This window comes from Lathyrus oleraceus, chromosome 5, assembly GCF_024323335.1.
Source record: "Lathyrus oleraceus cultivar Zhongwan6 chromosome 5, CAAS_Psat_ZW6_1.0, whole genome shotgun sequence".
Classification (NCBI taxonomy): domain Eukaryota; kingdom Viridiplantae; phylum Streptophyta; class Magnoliopsida; order Fabales; family Fabaceae; genus Lathyrus; species Lathyrus oleraceus.
The window spans coordinates 506,576,388-506,584,860 of NC_066583.1; positions in this window are offsets into that span (position 1 = coordinate 506,576,388).

The window sequence follows — 8,473 nt, forward strand, 5'->3', positions numbered from 1 at the left end:
ATGTCAATCAACATGTTAAGAATCATCATGCAAAATTTCATGGCATTTGGATTATTTTTGAGCATTTCACATTAGGGAGAATGGAGCAAGGTCACAAAATCATACATGTTCAATCAAACAGTCACCATTCAAAAACCAGAAAGTGTAAAATCATAAAATCAACACTAAAAAATAGAGGACATTCATATGAACAATTAGCAAAAAGAATGGATTCATTTGGATCATTTTCCAATTTGATATGATTTTCTAAAGTTAGCAAAAAAAATGAAATAAAAATGATCATGCACATGGAATTTGGAGGGAAAAGTGGAAATGAAAATAAAATTTGAAAAACGCTTCCAGGAGGAATCGAACCGAGGGAGGGCGCGGGGAACAAAATGGCGTCGTTTTGACGTTGTGCCCTAGTACAAAACCAGGCGGACACTAAACGGACGCTAGGTGGACGCTACGGGCGGAAACCACCGTCTTCTTCATGAAGACGGTGGTGGTTACTGTTCACGATTTTTTTTTCCCAGAATTTTAAAATTTTTATATCATCAGAAAGGTCATGCAATGTAGGTTACAGATCAACCAAAATCTAAAGCTAATTCATCATGAATCGTGAGAATCGATCAAAAACATTTCAACATGTCAAACTTTAATCAAGCATATCTCACTCAATAATCATCCATTTTTTATGAAATTTAGATCAGAATTTTCAACGTGGAAAGATCTACAATAATATGCACATAAAATCATGAATTAAGAGGTTCGAAATTTTGACCTCTTGAAGATCCAACAATGGCAGTGGCAGATCCAAGGCTTGGCAAGCGTGTAAATTCACTCCTATATCACTGTTATGAAGTTTGAAGTTGAAATTGAGACTTGGAGAAGCTTAAATCTTGCTCAAATAACACTTTCCATCTTCATGTTCTTCCTTGAATTATGCACAAATTCTGCTCGAATCTTCCAAACCAATGCTTGATCTACACTAAATGAGGGTCAGTGAACAAGAATATGGAAGAAAATCAATGTGCTATGTGGAAGAAATTTGAATTTTGGTAGAGAGAAAAAATTGGAGGGAAGAAAATTTTTGAGATCTAGATCTAGAATTCTCCCAAATTCTGTTACAATTATGTATATATATCATGTCCTAATCACCTTTTAATCAAAATTAATCAAAGTTAATTAAGAATTAGCAAAAATAAGGTGTTTGGCCAAAAAATGAAAATTGCATGGTGCATGGAGTAAATGAACGTGAACAGTAACCAAAGCATGATCTAATTCACTTAAAATCATTTTTCCAACACAATGGCAATGGTAAAAAGTTCCCATGATGCACCAATTTTAAATTTTCAAAATTCCCTCCAAAATGGGCATGGAATAGCAAATGATCATATGATGGAAATTCATGCAATGTGATGAATGATTTGGAAAGTTCATTTCATGAGAAGAATTTGGCAAAAAGGAGCACTCAATTTGGAGTTATGAGTCAAAAGATATGCCCTTTTGAAGTTTCAAGCACACTTGGCAATGATTTGATCATATCTCCTCAACCATTCATCAGAAATTCATGATCTTGGACTTTTTGGGAATGGGAGAGAGAGATCTTCAACTTTCATGTTGGAAAAAAATTCATTTGAAGCTTATTTTATGATGCAAGATCAAGTTGAATTTGAACCAAAACCTTTCCATTTTTGGAAACTTTCAATTATGGGTCACTTTCCATTTTTGGAAAGTTTTGATATGACCTCAAATTCTTCAAGATATGCATTTGTAATGATGAATAAGCCTCTTTTGAACATGAATGAGATGTTGAAACTCATTTCTCCCCTCCTAGCCCTCAGTTGACTTTCTGTTGACTTTTATGGTTGACAGATGACTTGAACATGCACAGATGATTTTGAGCCTCAACCACTTGATGAAATGACTCCAAAATGAAACCCTAGCCTGTACAAGCTCAATAACATCATATGATGATCTCATTCTCAAGAAAGACCTCATCTTCTTGAGAATCCCTGGTTGGGAGAATGCCATTGATTAGGGTTGACCAGAGGTCAAAACCCTAATCCTAAAGAACATGATCAGGCACAATGAACCCCTTTAGGATGACATAACCATGATGATAGTGACATATCCTTTCAACCAAGATAATACTCAACCTTCTTGAGGAACCAATAAAACCCTAATTTAAGAGCAACCCTCAGACGATTGATCAATTCAACAAGACCTTCAGGCTTGAATCCCTCAACCTCTCTATCTTCTAGGAAAGACTTTGGAGGATGACTTGTCTATTTTCACATGATATGCAATCTACAATGACTAATGTCCTACAAAATGAAATGCAATATGCTAAGCTAGTCCCAAGAGAGGAGGGCAAATTTTGAGGTGTTACAGCTGCCCCTATTCAATCCACTATGAACCTGTCGATATGAATAGCCTCGGCTTTCAGATGATCAGGGTGAAGAGTGATTGAATACCAAGAACAGACGAACAATTTGCGCTCTGCTGGGAAATAATTAACAGTGCTTGTCAGAATCGGCAAAGAAGTAACCTCAAAAGAAAAATCCATCTGGTACGGAGAAAGTCGACCTGAATACCGAAACAGAATGTTGACCTGGATACCAAAATAAATGGTAACACAGGAATACCCATGGCCTGAACGTCGCATTCGCTGGGGATTATTATTATTTTTTGCCTTTCTTGAACCCCGAAACTTTTTTGATTGATTTTGCGCGGGTAATCCCTGATTACCGCATTTGGACCCTGACAACCTCATGTCACTCTTGTTTGCCCAATCATGAACCCCATTCTCCATTTGAACCCCAGTCGCCTGACGATAACTCGCGATCGCCATTGTGAACCCCGCTCTCCAGAAAACACCCTGTGTCTCCCTTTCTCCATTTAGACCCCGTTCTCCAGAAAATGCCCCGCACTTCCTTCTCTCCATTTGAACCCCGTTCTCCACTTTCTCGTGATAATTCCGCTGGCAACGCCAGAAATAACACCACAACACCACTCTGATGGCGACATATCAGAGGGTATACCTTCACAACAGGAAGGTAACATGTGCATTTCTTCCTCAGAAGATACCCATAATGACTTCTGTTGGCCTCAGCCAAAGTCTAAGGTGACACATGATCGAAAGACAATCCTGAGGACCTCATCCCGGATATAATCTTCAACTCCAATCTCCATTTGAACCTCGTTCTCCAGAAAATGCCGCGACACTTCCTTTTCTCCATTCTTCGATTTTCGCGCTGATCACGTAACGTTCTTTGATCTTTATTTCCATCTCCGCCCGATGGAAAAATTTCCTCCAATATCGCACTATTGGGGAACATTGTTGCTCCAACGTCATGATGCCGAACTCCTCAGAGTAACATCTTCCAACTTCTATCTCGCACGACAGAAATCTCCTCCAGTATCGCACTACTAGGGAATATGGTTGACCCAACACCACGATGCTAAACTCCTCAGAGTAACATCTCCACCTTCCGGCGAAACCAAATCTCAAGCGGTAACCAAGGCTTGAGTAACCAATACTTGCAATGCTGATGTTAATCTTCCAACTAGCGAAACCATTTCCCAAACGGTAACCACGGCTTGAGTAGCATCTTCACCAACTGGCGAAACTAAATCTCAAACGGTAACCACGGCTTGAGACTAGCTTATGCTTGCAATAATGATGCATGACTAGTTTTAACGTAATGCTCCATAACTATGGAAATGCTACACAATTAGGTATGCAATATGCCATGCTTATCTAAATGATGAATGCATAAAAAGTATCCCCCTCAAGGGACTCTTCCGGGGAGCTCGAGGCACTCTGCTGAGGAACTCGACAACACTCCAATCTCCACCCTGCTGGGGAATAGCACCGCTGTTTGGGGAAAGGACCACCCTTACCAGGGATGACCTCCACTGAACCCGATCCACTTGGGGACTTCGCTGGGGAAGAAACCACCAACGCATTCTGCGGGGAAAACAAAAATCTTCGACTTGCTAGGGAACTTAACAAGCTCCGCCATGCTTGGGGAAACAACTACACACATACACCTCCGCTGGGAAATAGCAACCTTCAGGCCTGGCTGCTGAGGAAACACCGATCTAAAACCTGTTGGGGAGATAACCATCCCGACCCTGCTAGGGAAATCACAGACCTTGAATCTGCTGGGGAGGTAACAATCCCAACTCTGCTTGGGGAAATAAGGAAAGTCTGGCACAGAACACCCGTCGACTCGTCAAACCCTGGTATTCAACATCTAAATCCAGTGTCAGCTTTCCACTTTTGAGAGCTCCCAGACTCGTCTGGACTTTTCTGATTCATCACCTTGTATTCTCGACTTCTCCGTACTCCACGGAGATCGAACTCCTTGGATTCATACAAACTTTCCAGTCTCCAGACTTTGAAGAGTCTTCTTGATTAATACTCCAGGATCATCGCACGTCTCTCACTGTCTTTTCACCATTCTTCAATTCCTCTTGTCCCTGACTGGACTCCACGGGGATCTTTTGTCCAAAGGCTTCACATCACAACCTGCAAGTGAGTGAAAATATCTAACAGCACCTGCAAAAGCGATCGTTAGATAAAACGTGCCCCAGGCGTGGCAAAATTTCAACACTTGGGTCACTCAACCTTCCGAATAAGATTTCAAGTTTTCAATCTTATAAACATGCATTGGAAGGGACCTGTATGTCTTAAAATGCAAAGATTCTTTATCAAAAATAACTGGATGTTTTTGCAATCAAAGCGGTAATGAAAACAAAAACAAAATTATTTGACTGAATATGCATTTTATTGATTGAAAAAGGTGGCTCAAAACCGAGCAATACACAGGAAGCAATTCCTGAAAAGAGGTAATTATGCACAAAAGGAAAAATCTATCCTAATGGTAATGTGAACCCGTGATCTCATCGAGTTCCAACTCGGTTACACCCCATATGTCCTCAAGACTCTCCGTGCTTTCTGCCTTCTGAACAAGACTCTTCCAACTGATCCTTGCCGGGGATTATCCATGGTGTCTTAACCAAAGTAAACGATCATGTTAGACGCAGTTGTTCGTTTCAATCCCTCTTTTGCCTAGACCGCCCTTTCGGGTTTTCAGTCCACCGGGATACCCTTTTTTGCCCAAGCCGCCTTTTCAGGTTTTCGACTTGCCGAGTGTACAATTTTTCTTTTATCCCTAATTTTTGCCCGAACCTTTTTATTTTATTTTTTTTTGGTTCGCCGGGATGCCCATTTTTGCCTGGACTATTTTATTCTTTTCTTCCAGCGGGTCTCTTATACGAAGTATTTTTTTAACTGCGTCCGCATTCACAGGGGATGGAAAGCCTCGCCATCCATGGTCGTCAACAACAAGGCTCCTCCAGAGAAAACCTTCTTGACCACGAATGGACCTTCATAGTTGGGTGTCCATTTGCCCCTACGATCGTTTTGAGGAGGAAGTATCCTTTTCAACACCATATCGCCCACATGGTATACCCGAGGTCGCACCTTTCGGTCAAAAGCACGCTTCATCCGCTGCTGGTACAACTGCCCATGACAGATGGCCGCCGGCCTCTTCTCCTTAATCAGGCTCAACTCTTCGTACCGAGTCCTTACCCATTCAGCCTCTTGCAACTTCACGTCCATCAGGACTCTCAAAATGGGAATTTGAACCTCAACCGGTAGCACGACTTCCATCCCATACACAAGTGAGAAAGGCGTTGCCCTAGTAGACGTGCGCACTGAGGTTCGATACCCATGCAATGCAAACGACAACATCTCGTGCCAATCCTTATAGGTCACAACCATTTTCTGTACAATCTTCTTAATATTCTTATTGGCTGCCTCAACCGCCCCATTCATCTTCGGACGATAAGGAGAAGAATTGTGATGCTCGATCTTGAATTCCCGGCACAGTTCTGCCATCATCTTATTATTCAAATTAGAACCATTATCAGTAATGATTCTCTCGGGAACCCCATATCTGCAAATGATGTCTCTCTTGAGAAATCTGGCAACGACCTGCTTCGTCACATTGGCATAAGAGGCTGCTTCCACCCACTTGGTGAAGTAATCGATAGCCACTAATATGAACCGGTGCCCATTCGAAGCCGTAGGCTCAATCTTCCAAAATAATCAAAGTGATGGTAGGAATGCTTCATCCTCACTCATTCTCCACCACTTAAGGCTCGTGGCGCACAATACTAATCGTAGTTATTAAGTGTTTTGAATGTGATTAGGAAAAAGCCACTTGACATTGGATCAAAGGTTTGTTTATTTGATTGAGAAATTTAGCTTAATGCAACATGAATGCAGAGTAACCAATAAGAAATCAAAGGGTCTCATTGTAAGGTATCCCAAGAGAAAGCATTGTGTGTGTGAGAGGAGTGATCTAAGCTAAACAAAGGATAATGGTCTTACAAACATGTCCCCTTAAGGTGGTGCCATGATGCCATTCTTACAACAGGTATGTAAGTACATACGAAGCCCAAAGTTCACAAAGTGTCACAAGAGTAATGGAAAAAGTCTCTAAGAAAAGGTCTTAGAATGAGATCCTCTAAGTCCAAGTGGATTAAGTGAAATTGATTGTTTTTGATCTTATAATTTTATCATATTTTTGTTGTTCTTAAGTGTTTGGTGACAATAAGGTAAAGACAAGATAACAAACATGCATGATGAAGCTTATACAATGGTAATGATGATGATGAGTACTTAAATGTAAATGATATAAAAGTAAATAACAATGATAACAATATTAACAAAAGGTTAGTAATAATCAAAAGTTAGGGTTATGAACAAAGAACTAACACTTGGGGATTATCTATCCTTAGGTCAATATATTCAAAATATGACGCATCAAGGGATAACTTATCATTGATGTAAAGTATGGAAGATGATAAATGGATCAACTTACCATAGATTTGTAACAATGAAAGTTATTCAACCTCAAATCCATATATCAATAGATTGACAAAAGGAAGACTGTACAACCCAAATTTGAAAGTTATGATTGATTAAGTTGTTAGGTTAATAAGTTATATGGACAAGGCATGAGATTAACAAGTTAATAAAGGGTTAGTGTATGATATAAATAAATTTCACAGTAAACACATGGAAAAATAGACTTTTATCTCTATGAGGGAAGGTTGTGCTGATTAACATTATGCTGAATTCTATTCTGATTTATTCGTTATCTTTCTATAAAGCACCAAGTAAGGTTCTGAAGGAAATTAGAAGGCTGCAAGCGAATTTCTTTTCTGGGGAGGATTGGGTCAGTTGGGAGGCGATTTACAAATCAAAAAATCAAGGGGGGGGGGGGGACTAGGTATCAAAAACCTTGAGGTTCTCAATAAGGCTTTATTACTTAAATGGAAATGGAGGATTATGAAGGAGAAAGATGCTTTGTGGAGTGGGGTTTTGAGTTTTAGATATTATAATCATAAATTGAAGATGTTTTCAGATGACGGCAGAACGATAACGAGAAGCGATTCTATTTGGTGGAGGGATTTGTTAAGGGTGGATACTAAAGATGGTGTTTTGCAGAGTTTTTTTTATAATAATATTTTGTGCAGGTTGAAGAATGGAAGCGGTATATCATTTTGGAACATCAAATGGGTTGCAAATCAATCGTTGAAAGATGCTTTTCCTGAAGCTTTTGCAAGTGTGATGGATAAGGGTGGTAGCGTCGCTGATGCGGGTACTTGGTTCAATGGAGAATGGTCATGGAAGACTTTGTACAACACTAAAATTACAAAAACACACACAATCATTCAAGTGGATGAAATTAATAGGATTCTGACTGAAATTCAGCCACTCCAAGACGAAGAAGACGATTATATTAGGCTTGCTAGACAAACGGGAAGGTTATACTATTAACTCTTGCTATTCTAAGATAATTCCTTGTTCGACGGAGCATTCCGCAAATTTGTTAGATGTTGTTTCTATTATTTGAAGGATGAAGGTTCCATCAAAAATTCACATTTTTGGATGGAGAGTGCTTCTTGATCGATTACCAACTAGAGATCATTTATTCAAGAGAGGTATTCTTCATGGAGATAGGTATAAATATTAAGTTTTCTGTTTTCAGGATGAAGAAGATTCAAGACATTTGTTTTATTTTTGCGAGATATCAAAGAGGATTTGGGAGGCGGTGAGGAAGTGAACGGGTTTTTCTTTTGGACCAAATTTGAGTAGAGTTTCCTCTCTCTTGCTACTTTACAATCATGTGAAAAATGAGAATAGTAGGAACAATTTACTTATTATTTGGATAACAACAATTTGTAATATTTGGTTATGAGAAATTCCATTTTATTCAAAGATGAAGTATTTAACTTTGAGGAATATTTTTCATCCTTTAAATTTATGGCTTGGAAATGGATGGGGATGAGTGGAACTTCTTCTTTGTGGTATAGCTTTTATGATTGACACAACTTTCCTTTGATTTGTCTTAAGATGAATGTTTAGTAATTGTATATTATGGTGGTGTTGAGTACCTCTTATACTCTT